General features: G+C 40.1%; 1 protein-coding gene across 1 annotated transcript in view; it reads left to right on the top strand.

Moving 5' to 3' along the window:
- Positions 1-15,537, top strand: part of grin3a (glutamate receptor, ionotropic, N-methyl-D-aspartate 3A) — a 72,146-nt gene that overhangs the window by 12,791 nt on the left and 43,818 nt on the right. The window lies entirely within an intron of this gene.

The raw sequence follows: 15,537 nt of genomic DNA, 5'->3' as shown, positions 1-15,537 counted from the left end.
GTTGAGGGCATGGATGATGTGATGATTTAATGACATGATTTTGATTGTTTCAGCAACATGACGTACCATTTATGCATTTATGTGAAGACAACAAGCACTTAAAAGGAAGATTAGGCAGCATAAACAACACTGGGAAAAAAGATAATGATAGCTTCGAGGCCAAGAAGTGGTTTTGCATCTTTAAGCACATTTTTTACAAACCACACATCAGATCAGAGCTAAGCCTCTTTGTAAACCATGCTGTTGTGTTTTAGAAATGTGAATGCATTTTTTCTGTGCTCTAGGCATCTTTGGGTCTCCATTCATTTCTATATTGTTAAAAAAATCTTCTTCTGGTCGCTTGGGAGCAGCAGAAACTGGCTGCGAACTTAACACTGATACAGCTTTTGAGTTGAGATGGCAAACTTGTTAACAAACAGTTGCCTATATCCACATAAAACATAAGCATTCATTTGGAGTTATGTTTCTGGCCACATGACAATTGCAATTCCAATAGTTGCTCTCTTTTTACCTCCATTTTGGTCCCAACTCCTGAGGGAAAATATCTGGCTCTGTATAACTAAGGGGAACTGTAGTGACCCCTAACACATGTGTAGTCATTTCATCTATTGTCATTATACACCCTGCGTCCTCATATGGGGCCATCACATTTTGGGTTTACTTGACCTTATACTTCACTCTACGTAATGTAGACCTGTTGTTCTCATTCGTGGACACTTTTATGTGCCATCTAGTGGTAGTAAGAGCACAGTAATCCATGTAAATCAATCCATGTAAAAACAAGATGGCAGCCACCTTTGCTAAGTCAGTCTACAGCCAATCCCGACACAAAAGTGGACAAGGTCCAAAACCCGATCACATTTTATGACTGAAACTTGTTTATTTATTTTTAATAATGGCTGCAGATGATGTGATATGACCTATTTTAGAAACAGTAAGAGGCGAAGACACCGTTAATTAAGAAGTACCCATTCAAAGACTTTATTGTTGACTTATTTTAGGACACTTGAACTTAATTATTGTTGACAGTTTAGTTGTTACAAGGCTAAAATATCTGTTTTTTCATTGTGATCATTATTAAATCACAAAAACATAACTCTCTCTGTAATAAATTGGAGATTGAACTTAGGTCATCTCCACCCAGCAGCCCTACGTCCCACCTCTCACACCATCTTCCTCCAATGTGCCGTTGACGTATGTGATTCTGCTTCCTGGTTCTACTTTGAGTCCTCTATAATCCTTTTGCTGTGTTAGAATTTACATATCTCACACTGTGCAGATGTTTGATCACAGTCCAGCTGCCATGTCGCTCTGGAATTCCCCACCGAAACACACATTTATGCACATCTGTGAAGGCGCGTGCATGCACAAGCGCGCCGTGTATATGAATGAACACGATACACACTGCAGTAGTTTGGTTAAATGATAACGTGTGATGAATTGCATTTAGCAGCAGCGCCTTAATCTGCAGCCGGGCCACTTTGCTTTATAGTGCTACAGTGAGATAAGAGCGGTGAAGAGTGTGTGATCACACACCACTGCATTACCATTAAGAGTCTGACCTTTCCTGCTGTGATTCTATTCAAAACACCTGAATCAGCAGAATGGTTGTAAATTATTTGAATGTGATGAGCCCGTAGAGGCTGGGAGAGATTTCTGATTGTGTTTACATTCCTTTGGTTCATTTTAAGCTGCTGTAAAGTCTTAATTAGTCTCTCTGTGTTTTACATATCACAGAACGAAGAACCAGGATTATAGGAGGCCTGTCATTGACCTTGTGAAGGCAGGGGATTTACCTGAAGGGGTTTAGTTTCCTGTGTTGGATACAGGGTCTAATCCAAAATGTTACACACACCTGGGATTTGCAATAGTCAGCCATGTGCCTGGCTAAAGAAATCTGTATATTTCACATAGCAGTATATGATTTACTAACCAGCTTTGGATGATGGGGAAAAGAAAAGGATGTATATTTGTATGTGACCTGCAAAGATTTTTTTTAAAGGCTGTTTTCTCTCAGAATTTTTTTTTTTTTTTGTAATTCAATTTTTAGTAAAGCCGTGGGATTGTTTGGACTGCCGCGTCACATTCAAGCTACAAGGATTAATAGATGTTGACTTATTGTTCTTTTTCCAATTTCCGTATGTCTCTGCAGGTTATAAAGATTGGCGATAAATTGAATCAGGGTTGTGATCATCATCTATTACCATTAACGTTTGTTGTGCAGTCTAATGATTTTATTAGTTTCCTTTTCTTTTTGAAATGGTCTTTAATCTGATTGTGTTGGCAGCGTAGTTTAGCTGTCAGATACACTGACCTTTCTTGGGTATATTTTTCTGACCTGTGTGGAGTTTTAAAGCAGCACCACCTGTGGGTGCAAAGAGCTCTTAAAGATGTTAAAAGTGTGTGAAACAAGTGTTTTTGTTGTCTCCAGTGTAGCCATAGTTTTTTTTCCTTACATCTCACCTTGTCCATAGTTTTCTAAGTACATGCCATGACTGTTTCATTAAGTTGTGATATTCCACACAATGACAGAGGGCTCGGGGGCTGCAGACCGCCTGGGGGAGGAGTGAGATATACAAACGAGTTGTCTGGCAAAAGGTCGGAGTTGACTGTCCTCAAGTTTCTGCCGAGGAAGAAGCTGATATTTGCACATAAAAGTTGCTGAAAGTGTGACTTGCTATATTTTGAAAGCAATTTTGACTTATTTTGCTTCAGGGCTGACATTTAGACACAGGAGGAGGGCTCGGGTACATTAAAGTTTGATATCATTTTATACTCCGGCTTCCTCCCACAGTCCAAAGACATGCAGATTGAGGACTAGGTTAATTGGTAACTCTAAATTGTCCGTAGGTGTGAATGTGAGCGTGAATGGTTGTCTGTCTCTATGTGTCAGCCCTGCGATAGTCTGCCCACCCCATTCGGACTTTCGCCCCCTGAACTTTCGTCTTTGTCCCGCCACGTTTCCCCCTGATGCCACTGGGCAACATTAAACTATAATAACAACTGGCTGCATATCGTGCCAACATTAAAGGACAGCTTTTTTTCCGTTGGTTTCTGACACCGCGAGTCACTGCCCAAGCACCAGATTTTGATGACTTCGGAGTGAGACCAGGCTTGCTATTGCATTGGGACACTTGAGAAAACAATTAAAACCACAATGGCCTGTGACGCTTGCATGGACGCAGGATAAGGAGCAGTTTGTTCCACGAAACATATGGTAGAATACATCAAACAGCAACAGTCTACAGCACACAGACACACTAAGGTTGTCCTCCAATTTCAAGTTAATCTGAAGGCGAGGGGCTTCATAACCACACTGCAGTGCCATGTCAAAATAAAGACAAAGCCATATGAATATATATCTTATATATAGGCTATAGTGTGGACAGAAAGAGGACAGAGGCCCCATCAGAGCTGAAGTTGACCAGAAAGAGAACTGAGTCCTCAAATTAACTGACAATGTCAACACAAGAAGACCTGAGTCCTGTTCTGTTGGTCCACTTTTTGGTGCACTTTAAAAGGAGTGGGTTCTGTTCATTAAAAAAGGACAATATGTGAAGACACCCTGAGTATATCCGTTTCAGTGGTTTAAAAAAAGTTGCTTAATACAGGTGTATTAATAAAAGTTAGACTGATCAAACAGAGGCTGATGTAAAAAGAACCATTGCTCCAATAAAGGTACAAACAACGTGTAGTTGTTCTCTATCTGCTGTAACACAGGAAAGTAAGTAGTCACAGATAATGGCCTGAGGATAAGACATGAGATGAACAAGTTGTTAGTCAAACATTTGGCATGAGAAAAGAGAAGCAGGTGTTAAAAGGAGGAGCTGACAAATAGGAGACGTTTGCCTTCAAACAAAGCAGCTAAAAAAAGTGTCAGCGAGAGTGCGTCACAGTTGTTCAGTGCAGTTTATGTCACTGCCTCACAGTCCTGTTCTGGTGCACCGTGCACTTTGTAGGTGTGAGGCAGTGTGCAGGGCTGGAGTGAGTGACTGTAAACTGCTTTAAAGTCTCCACCTGTTACAAGCAAATTGCTGCAACAAGGAAATCAAAGCACTAATTAGACGCTACAGTTAAAAAATCATCAGTCGGCCAGCATCCAGCTCAGTGGCTTTTTGTTTTTGTGCTTGTTGTGTTTGGAGAAACTGAAAAGTGTGGTTAACACTGTCTCACCAAGATTACACTGATTTAAGACAGTGACATGCTGTCAACATGCATGATGACGTGCCGAAGTTTATACCTCTATTTTTCTTAGTGAAAACCTATTGTGCAGAAAGTAAATTAAACTCTCATGTTTTTATTAGACTTCAGTGGAAATGAAAGGGTCTTAACTTTTTCTTGAGTAGTTTTGGCACACTAAAGATTTGAAAAAAAAGCACCCCCCCCCCTCCCCGACACATAAACACGCTGATGTGACAATGTGTAAACATGATAGCAATTTTAGCTTACAATGCTAAAAATTAGGCTAACGTCTCTGTCGAACAAGTAAACAAGTGTATTGCAGACAAAAAATGTTTCGACGCCGTCGAACCACACAAAAAACTAACGGCAGCTTTCACAGTCATAAGACAGCATTGGCATACAGTTATCCATATCACAACATCCACGATAAAAATGAAATATTACCTGTTCAACAAAAACTCCGTTGTATCAGCATCACTTTTCAGGCCCAGATCTTGCCGGAGCTTTCTCCATCGGTCAAAGGATGACCCGATGTTTACTCTGCTTTGAGCCCTCTATTTGTCGCATTTCCTCTTTGTTTGACTTACGCTTCCTTTCGGCCTTTGCCGGTGGGGCAAGCAGAGGCCGCTTGCTGCTGTCGCTCTCTTTATTTTCCATATCGAAACTCGTGTAGCTGAATTGCTCAGGGCCTTACAAACCGCTCGCACTTTCAAATACGGAGGGGGGTTGGGACGAGGCGGGACGAGGAGCAAAGGAGTGTCAGAATAGAGCGAGGGGATTGGACGGAGGGTAAGAGAGAGAGAGAGAGAGAGCAAATTTGAGCAATAACTCCCATGCAGACCAGATGGCTGTGATTGGTCAGTTTCCTTGCAGGCCTGCAGCTGCCAGAGAGAATGGATTTTTTTTGGTTCCTTTTGCTCTTCACATTGTGTAGCTAGCACTATTGGGCCATAACCATCATCTAAATGATGTTAATAATAATGATCAATCTTTCTAAATGTAGACCATAGCTTTAAATTACATTAAAATTAGGGCTGTCTATGATTATTTTTTTAACCGTGATGAAGTGCTGAATGTTTGAAATTCTATTATTTTGCATTTCAGAACAGTTTTGAAGTCCATATTGACAAGGTAAAGCAGTTCTTAACAGGTTGTCTTGATTCGGAATTAACTTAATTGCAAGGTTTGATGCTTTTTTAAATAAAGTGGCATCCAGAGTCACATCTGACAAATTATTAAATAGAAAGAAAATAGCTGTATCAAACCATAGACCACAAAACAATAAAGCACAAAGCAAATGATGAAATATATCACCAAAAACCAGCACTGCACAAACAGATTAGTTCAGTCCAAGAGATGTATTCAATCAGCAGACAGACAAAGCAACCTTGGTGTGTTTGTGTGAAAAATCATCCCACAATCTGAGGATTTCCATCCATTGAGTCCATTTTTTATTTTCCCTAAGGTGTGTGGAAAGGGACAAACATAGCAGCACCTGATCAATACATTAACGCTGACAGCCCTCATTTAAAATCAAGTTGGTTAGTCTTGATAAACATTGAAACTTCAGGACCAGTTCTGTGTTTTTCAAATGGAAGACTTGAGCTTTGAGTGTTGTAGCATATACAAGACTTAACATGGAGTTGCACATTTGAGGGTTTACTCACGAGAAAGCCAAAGACTTTGTAGTGTGTGACAAACAAGCATTTTAGGTACTGTACATACTTTCCAAGTGTTATTTCCTGCCATTCAGACACCGAGATCAGAGAACTATTGCTTCTGCTCACATAAACAAATTTGGTCTGAGTCAATGCCAGATCATTTAGCTGAAGTCACGTCGGGATAACGACAACAGTTTAAGCAAGGTCATCTCCTACACTGTATATTCCCCCCTCTGAGGGTCATCCAATCCCATCAGTCAGTTAAGTCTTTAATCATTTAAACAGCTCAACCATCAGCCAGTGCAAGTGTTTAAATTGGCTCATCATGTATTTAGAATTTGTTTAGTGTCAGTTTAGCATTAATTTAGCATTCATTCAACATTTGTTGTCTGTTGAGAAATTCCCCCACGGCCTCCTTACTGTCCTACACTAAATTTATCATTGTAATCCTATCTAAAGGCGACCACATCTTCCACTTGCACTGACAGATTACATAGTTAACATAGATTATTCACTACAGAGTTATAAATGTAATGTAAGCACGGCAAAACATTCTTCAAAGTTTGCACTCACCTGCCTTGTGCAATTATGTGTAATTCAGCACTAAGTCATAAGTATGCATATAAATGTTAGCATGGACTTAAAATACAACCCTTTAGGGACTGAATACATGAAATACCACAACCACCAATCAGAAAGAGTGTACACTTTGTAGTATATACTCACAGACACGGTGAAATTCACTATAATTTAATTTAATTTAATTTTATTTTATTTTACTTTAATTTAATGTAATTTAAATTAAATTAAATTAAATTAAAAATTAAATTAAATTAAATTAAATTAAATTAAAGGGCGGCACGGTGGTGTGGTGGTTAGCACTCTCGCCTCACAGCAAGAGGGTTGCCAGTTCGATCCCGGGCGTGGGAGCCCTTCTGTGTGGAGTTTGCATGTTCTCCCCGTGTCAGCGTGGGTTCTCTCCGGGCACTCCGGCTTCCTCCCACAGTCCAAAGACATGCAGATTGAGGACTAGGTTAATTGGTAACTCTAAATTGTCCGTAGGTGTGAATGTGAGCGTGAATGGTTGTCTGTCTCTATGTGTCAGCCCTGCGATAGTCTGGCGACCTGTCCAAGGTGTACCCTGCCTCTCGCCCGATGTAGCTGGGATAGGCTCCAGCCCCCCCGCGACCCTCAAGAGGATGAAGCGGTTAGAAGATGAATGAATGGATGAATAAATTAAATTAAATAATTAATTTAATTTAATTTAAAAATTAAAAATTAAATAAAATAATTAATTTAATTAAATTCAATACTACATTTGTACTGTTTATTTAAACTAATATTAATTTATACTATTGTTGTGTTTTAACACATTTAGAAATCCATAGTTAGTGTATTACCTACAATACATGGCGGTCAGCATGCAAGAAGCAGGCAGGGGTACTTGGCACAGAAGCCAAGCTATGTACTGTTATGAACGCCACGTGAGGTCAGTTCGGAAAGTCACATTATGAGACAAACTAAAGCTGTTAAACTGCTTTCTTCGAAGCCACCAGACTCCATTTACAGAGAGAGTAATTTTACCTCACAGCACACAGGAGTTGCTGGTCTACGAGTGCCACAATCACTGAATTGAACATGGCATCCACAGCTGTACATTGCTTGGCGGTACTCAAGCCTGCTACTCCAAACTCAGAGCATAAGATCGATAACACACAATGTAATGTCAGGTCATGTGGGAAAACGTTTGTAAAAAGGCTTAGAAAAATAGCATTTTGATGCTAGAACACACATACTTAGACCAAAAATTGAATTACCTTGTTGTTGGCTCTCTTTGACACCACTGTTTCCCAAGCTACTGACCCCTAAAACTGAAGCTATGTCTATTTGTGGCCTCTTTTCACATTTCTACAGGAATGTTCTCAAAATCCCAACCCCTACTCTTCAAACACCTGCTGTCATGTCCGTTCATTTTCAGACATTTCTGTTGCAGTGAGAGGACTGCCGACACTTCTGTGTTAAGAGCTTTAGTATCAGGTGCTCCGGTGGATGAGCTGACCTGGAGAGAAGTGTTGTCAATAGTGTTGAAGCCAGAAAGCATGTGACAGATGAGCAACAGAGAAGCTTTAGCAGTTCTCACGCTGGACAGTGAAACCCTCCAGGGAATCTATTGCATGATTATTACGGACTTACAGTTGCAGCAGAGTCGCTGGCTGAGACATAAACCATTCACAGGGGGAAATAGCTGATGACATACGGGGGTGTTTGTCATCAGATAAGGGTAGTGTCATGGAGGATTATGACAGGTGAGGCTCTGTAGAAACCACCAGTTAGTCGCTAAACTAGTTCCAGTGTGACCAAGCAAGTTAGGAGACAGGTGTTATTTGCAGGGAGAAAAAAATCCATAGAATTAACAGCTGCTTGAAAATGTTTGATATAATTTTACTCTATTGAAATGGCAATTAAAAATAAATGCCTTTTTAGCCAAACAATAAAAGTAGCTTGTTAAACAGCTGAAAAATAAATAGTTAAAAAATGACATATATATATATAAGGCAAAAAACAATCAGGGTTATAGATCAAGGCCGAACTAATTTGGATAATAGAATCTACATACAGCTGCTCAAAGATTACTAACTGGAAACAGCAACATTTGGCCAGATGTTTTCCTCCAGGCTATGTGATAAAACAGGTGAGCAGGTGTCAGATAAGGGATTTCCACATGGATGGTGAATACGTAATGGACGAGGGGGTTGTTAGGGAATGCCAAATACAAACAGGGAGTAATTTGAGGTCAAATAAGTGTGTGCTACTCATTAATTAAGATGCACCGGGCCATGTAGTTATTTGAAAAAAAAAAAAAATCCAGTGGTATCAGATAGGGCTGGCATCGAATATTGAACTATTTGTTTGTTGGGTAGAAATTTGGCTTTTAATTTTTGGACTGGGATTTTTTTTTTCCCCTTTTTCTGTTTCACAGTGCTTTGTCAGGCATTGTCTCAGATTCAGAGCCTGTTATTATGATCATTTATGGAGGTCTATAATTTATCCATGCTAAGGAAAAATTGTCACAAGCTGTTATTATGTCACACAAAGTGCATGGATAGGATGTCGTCCAACCAAACCCTTCAGAATTACAAACACACCAAAGCGTTTTATTGCATCACAATAACAATGTAGAGCAATACAAACTACGATACTGGAGAATAACAGAATCCTAAAAAATGAACGCCTTTAAAGTCCCCCTATAGACATGTTTTATGGTATGTAAAAAATACTACTTAATAATGTATTTATATTATGATAATTTATTGAATCTGTTTCCCCGTTGTATAGTGCATCCTGTGTTAAACGATACTTGGCTTTCATATTAGTGTAGTACCTAATCTTGCCCACAGTACATTTGAATATCAAGGACTGGCTGCACAAAACACCTTAATTTTTCTCCTTAAGTATGACACTTGAGAGCTGAGGGACTTATTTAAGGATGTTGAACAGATTCGCTTAAAAGGTTTCCTTAGTTAAGGGAAGGCATTTACTGCATTGAAAGAGATTTTCCAGTTGTAAAAGTTTCCATAGATATTGTTTGTTTGTTCTGATTTATTTGGTTTATTTGTTTATTTTGTGAGGAAATTGCAATTAAAATGAAATCAGTCAAATCTATAGAGTAAAATCAAAAGCGTATCCATTGGCTTCTCCCAGTTGTGTTGTTTTTACTATACTGTGGTTGCTAAGGACTTTTGTGCAAAGGGTTAGGGATTACTTAATTAAGACCAAGACAAGGAGAAAACCTCAAATACTTAAGGGTATTTTAAGGGTGCATTCAGACCTAGAGTTGTCTTGCTTTGTTTTCAATCAGGGACTAATATTGTTAAAGTTGCATAATTGCCTAGAGTTGGTTCGTATTCTCCAAACCAGATCAAATGTCTTGTGTGAGAAAGTTGCTCTTGATTGGTCAGAATGTCCATGTGGGAAAAATCCAGGAAGTAAACCAAACGTTGAAGAAGAGTACACTTGCAAGATAAATGTGACACTTTCTAATGTCACAATGGAGGGGCAACTACGCAGGTTGATTGTAGCGCTGCTCATCGTGGACTATATTGCTGTCATTGTTCATTTTAGTCAAACCGTACAGTTTGAAAACGAGGCGCGGCTCCAACTAGAAAACAATGTTTTGATGCATTGGATGTGCTGAATGTGCATATTAAGGCAGTACAGGAGGAGGTGCACATTAATAATCCTCCAGGACTGTAACATGCTCATGTTTAACCCAAACAATGTGTCATGTGACTGCAGTTGGTTCAGATCCAGGTCGGAACACGTTCTCACCACAAACGAACCGCAGCAGAGTTCGTTTGTAACCGGACCGAGACCACCTCTTCAAGAAGGTCCCAGTCTGGTTGTTTTGGTGTGCACCCAAGTGTGATTGCTGTGTTCACACCTGCCCAAACAAACCGCACTAATGGGGCAAATGAACTTGAGTTCAATTGAACTAAACCAAACAGGGCAGGTGTGAAAGCACTCTAAGAAAACCTAAAGGGAAAGACTTTTTGTGCAACCAATTGTTTTTTGAGGAAACCTTAACTTTACAGAAAACTCAACTGACTCAAGGTGTTTTGTGCAGCAGGCCCCAGACATTGCCCTTGACAGTCGAGGAATGTGTAACACCTCTAGTGACAAACTTTGCACAGATACAAGTCAGTATAGTCAAGGTCAGACATTTAAAGGGAAATAAACAGAAGAAAGGGGGACTTTAATTAAACCAAACACGTGTTGCAGTGCTATGCCGTCCATCTTGGCCTGAAGCAGAGAAATGTCCGGCCAAGTCCTTCCTGAGTCATGTTCAACTGTTGATTGAAATGTAAAATGTCCCAGGATCAATTTTCCTCTGCATTATTCGAATATTTATAGACTAAATATTCTGCCATAAATAATGTATGCTATGAATGAAAGATGAAACGAAACTAATCTAATAATGTAGAAAGATTAGCATTCCATTATAAGAAATCAGATGATTAATTATTCTTTATTTCAAACAGGGTTAATCAGTTATTGCTGGCTTTTCTGCTTGGCTAATTAATTAATTTATTACTACTTTCATTTCCATCTCTCTCTCCATTCGCTTTCTCGGGCTTCAATCAGGCTGTACCATGGAAACACTCTTCTGGTCACACCCAGATCGTTTTAATTTATTGAGCATTTACTGAGCACTCTAAGAGCTGTGCTTTTTGGTCATTCATTCAGTCGGTCCTACGGGAAAAATCATTCAAGGCACATCGCTTAACATTATGTTTATGAAATAGCCCAAAGGGAACCCTGGAGTATACTGTGTAGTGCAGCACAGTGATGGCACAGTGACAGGAACTCTGTGTCCTATGAGCAGTGACTTCCTCCTCTCAACTCCTGGGCATTACAATTACATACTAATATGTAATCATCAGGCAAAGAATATGATTACATTTTTGGAAAAATGAAACAGTGATTCCAGAGAGAAGCAGACAGAGGGGTCTACAGTCTGTGTTTGAAGGATATATCCAGGATGTCAAACTGACTCAGCAGCAACAACAGGTTAAAAAGACAAAGATAGTTAGAAGCTAAAGCTGAACTATAGGCTACAGATCACAGTGTAAAAGTGAACCACCACATCACTGCTGATCGCCACACAAGACAATAAATATAAAGGGAAACTTTGCTGATATTGAACCAGCTGTGTGGCATCGCAGTGTGTGCAGATGAGCGGTGTTGCCAGCACCCAGACCTCAGCATCACCTGAAACACAGCTGGTTGAATATCAGCAAAGTTTCCCTGCTTCCCTTCACTGGTTCCTGTACAGCAGGGTCGGTCTTTGTTTCACTGTTATAATCATTAAAAAGCAAAAGCAGCATGTGTATACATTCAGTAGGCTATATCTTCAGTAGCTAGCTAGCTAACCCTACACTTTTCAGGGTTTGATTTTGGTTTTGGAACAGGGAAGAAACGTATATCTTTTTCCAACCTCTCCAGATAACGAGTATCATTAATACACGATGTGTTGACGGCTGAATTAATGCCGCTAGCAGATTCTGTCAGCTGCAGCCAGCTAGCTCATAAGCCAACATTGGTTTCATGAGTTGGTTGAGCCTCCAAATGACTTTTTAATGTTTCCAGCTGACATGTTTCAAAAGAGACTTAAATATGCACTTGATGGCTATATGATATGATATCATTAAGAAAAAAGACCCTGAGGGTGAAGCTACATGTTCCAGGCAAAAAGTCAGCACCCTCACCAGTTGATGAGGACATGCAGAAGATATGGAAATAAGCTAAAGAAACAGCATTTTTTATTTTATTCTAAATAATTCCATAAGCTGCTTAGATAGCTATTTTTTTATATGGTTGATATACATGGACAAGCAATACAGGGGTTAGATTTCTGTTTTACTGTGTTTTTTTTTTTTTTTTTTTCAATCACTGTCTTTGATAACAGACTCGGCTGCAGTTGACCTATAAACTTCTCAAAATCCAATAGAGAAGGACAGAGCTTCTGACCTTAGCCTTCGCTCTGATAGTGGCAAAAGCAGTGAAATAGTAGTGAATGTGTAAGTATTGATTCTTTTTTTTAAATGTAACTTGTAAATAATGTAGTAACCAATGAAAAGCCCCTGAGCTATACCCGCTCATCCTTCGGAGAGTCAGGAGGGGGCACACCTACAGGCAATTTAGAGTTGAAAGTGTTCCTAACCTGCACGTCTTTGGAGTGTGGGAGGAAGCCAGAGCACCCAGAGAAAACCCACACAGGCACTAGGACAGCATGCAAACTCCTCCTAGACAGGCTCCAGTGAGAACCCTGTGGTAGCAAAGCAGTTAGTTGGACATGCTAACCTTTGCAGCTCAAACAGAGGGCAGTAAACAAACCAGCATGCAAATTCTGCAGTGTTTCCAACAGAAATTGATTTCATTTGTGGTGGTAGCTGAGGGTGAGGTGTCAGATCAGCTAACTTTCTGTTGCTGCTGGTACACAGGTTAGACCCAGCAATGCCTCTGGCAAAGGGACTGTGGAGTGTGCAGTTATATAGAAAGTCAGCGTGTTTCATCTAAAGTAGGTTGGAAAAAGGACACAGATGGTTCTGTTGTCAGTGGGTGTGTTTGTAAATCCAATCTGATGCTTTACACTAAAATGAGAGCATTGTCATTTGCCGAAATACAGTGTTCTAAACGCTTAAATTAACACATTCACTGCTCATCGTGCTCTGCTGCTCCGTTGTGGAGAGAGTGTGCACAGTAGCCTACACTCTGCCATTCCAAGAGTGCTCACTGAACATTGCAATTCCAACGGCACTCCGAATTTACAAACAGCCCACTTTGTACCAGAGTGCACTTTGGTGTTAAGAGTGACTATTCACAAATGCACTCATTGCTCTCATTACAGCTTCCCTACCAGCTTCCCTTCAAAACTGACAGCTCAGGCCTGACGTGTCTGGTAACTGCGACTAAGCCATGATAAGAGAATCACTGTTTAGCAGGAGTTAGCAAGCAGTCAGTAGCTACTGGTTACTGCCTTTGTTTTAGAGTGGTCAATGGGATTCATTAGGGTATTTGAGTACTTTTTTAAAGAAGTGAAGATGATGAGATTCACGATGAGACAAAACTGTGCTAGAACGTTGCAGAGAAAAGTTGCAGTGGTGCAAACTGTCCGATCTGAGCTTGACTCAGTCCAGATGATGGTGTCACTTGCAACTCGGCCAATGAAATCGCCAGTGGCTGGTTTTAGAGTGTTAAGCACGTCACCTGTTTCAACAGCCAACTTGTAGAGTAGTCTGCTGGTCAAGTCAAAATGAACACAGATGGCGTGTTTGCATGCTGTGGCAGGTGCTCTGTCCCCACCGAGCCCTCTGTTTCCGTCTTTGTGGTGTGCTGGTGTTGGACAATGGGTCGCTGCTGCTGTTTGCTCTATGTGCTTATGCCCCCCTCCACACACACATTCTCATTGCTTATTTGTATTATGGTGGCATATTTATTATGATCAGTATTTCACTATGACTATCCTCATTCATATTTTAAGAAGCTACAAATTATATTCAGCCACAAAATAAGCCTGAAAAGCCAGAAATCAGAGCGAAGGTACAGAGAGTTGTTGCATAGAGATGATACACCATCTCATCTAGTTGCATTGTTGTGAACCAGCAGGTTTTTGGAACGTTGCAGAACAACCCATTCCAAGTAGTCATCTCTTTCAATTCATCTCGTCACGAATCTTTGGTCTGAACGGGGCTCTTAACACTCGATGAAGATCAGTGTGCAGGCGTTAGACTTGCACCTACACATAATGTGTGTATTGATGTAATTATGCTCCTTGTATTTAAGGGGTAAAGAACAGCACAGTGTAGGCTTTTCTAAAGCATCTATATTTATAGGGTGCATAAGCCTTTGAGAAAGACTGATAAGGTTTGCCCACCAGCCTGAGAAGCTGAGGGAGGAGAATCACTGGATAGGTGGCAAAAAGATGCGATAACCAAGCAGGGAAAGAGAAAAAGTAGGGTGCAGAAAAAGAAAGAAGAAGACAGAGATGAAAATAAAGAGAGAAAGACATTTTCCCATAAATACTGTAAATAACCCCTGCAGATGCAGATACAGATAAGCTACAGGGGGCAAAAGTCCTGTATTAACAGATAAGATATAGCCAGGATGAATAGCAGAGGCTTATCTTATTCATTTTTTCCCACCAGAGACAATCCTTCGTGATAAAAAAAAATCATTTTAAAGTGATGCATGCCCACCAAAGCCTTGATATAAGTATAAGTTTAGTACCCTGATGTGCCAGCCAGCTGAGCGATAAAGATAGAAAAGGCTATATAAGAAATGTCCCCTTTGAGGGTTGCATGTCCTGAACCAATGTAAATAAAACCCTTTCTGTTTGCTTCAGGGAGGGATTGCTTTAACAAGGAGGGATGCTCTTGGCAGACACTTTTATGCTGCTAAAAAGGCAGCGGCATTTGCTTATTTTTGAATCTCCTGGTGTTAAGAACAAGATGTTTTGACATCAACTGAAAAACACGTTTCATGTTGTTGACTGATATTCTGCGAGTAATATAAGATATGAGCATTTAAGGGTACTCCCATCTGTTTTCATTCAGCCCTTACATTACGCCCAGATTCCTTTTATGTGGGTGATTCATTGGAAAGAACACGAGGCAGACATGACATTGAGTTAATGTTGCTGCGTAATAGACGTGATTCACCCAGACGTCACTCTGCGTCAGATGCCTCCATTTTTCCATTCATGGGGTGGAAATGATTCATGTGGCACTGTATGAAAAGTTAAAGCATAGTTTGGATATTTAGACTGAAGGAGCAGCTCCGGATGTAACAGAAGTCAATTTCTTATTAGACAGTCAGTGACCTGGAAAAGTCCTCATGTATTTGACATGCACCTGCCCCTGCATGAGTCATTAGCTGGACAAAAGTTTTGTATCATTCAAGCTTCTCCAAACCAGCTCATTCATAAAAAGGAAAGCAAAGTTCTGTAGAAGTTACACTGCATGTGATTCTGTGCTCTATTTAGGAATATGAAGATTACAAGTCTAAGACTTATAAGTCTGCTAAGACTACTTTGGCTCTAAACCTAAAATCATTTTAGGGTTGTTTTCATGGTTGCAGTTCTGCGTTTGCACACATGAAGACTAAAAATACTCACAAAATTGAGTTGTTCTGATGT

The sequence above is a fragment of the Epinephelus fuscoguttatus genome, linkage group LG18 (genome assembly GCF_011397635.1).
Source record: "Epinephelus fuscoguttatus linkage group LG18, E.fuscoguttatus.final_Chr_v1".
NCBI lineage: Eukaryota > Metazoa > Chordata > Actinopteri > Perciformes > Serranidae > Epinephelus > Epinephelus fuscoguttatus.
This window is presented reverse-complemented; position numbering and strand designations above follow the sequence as displayed.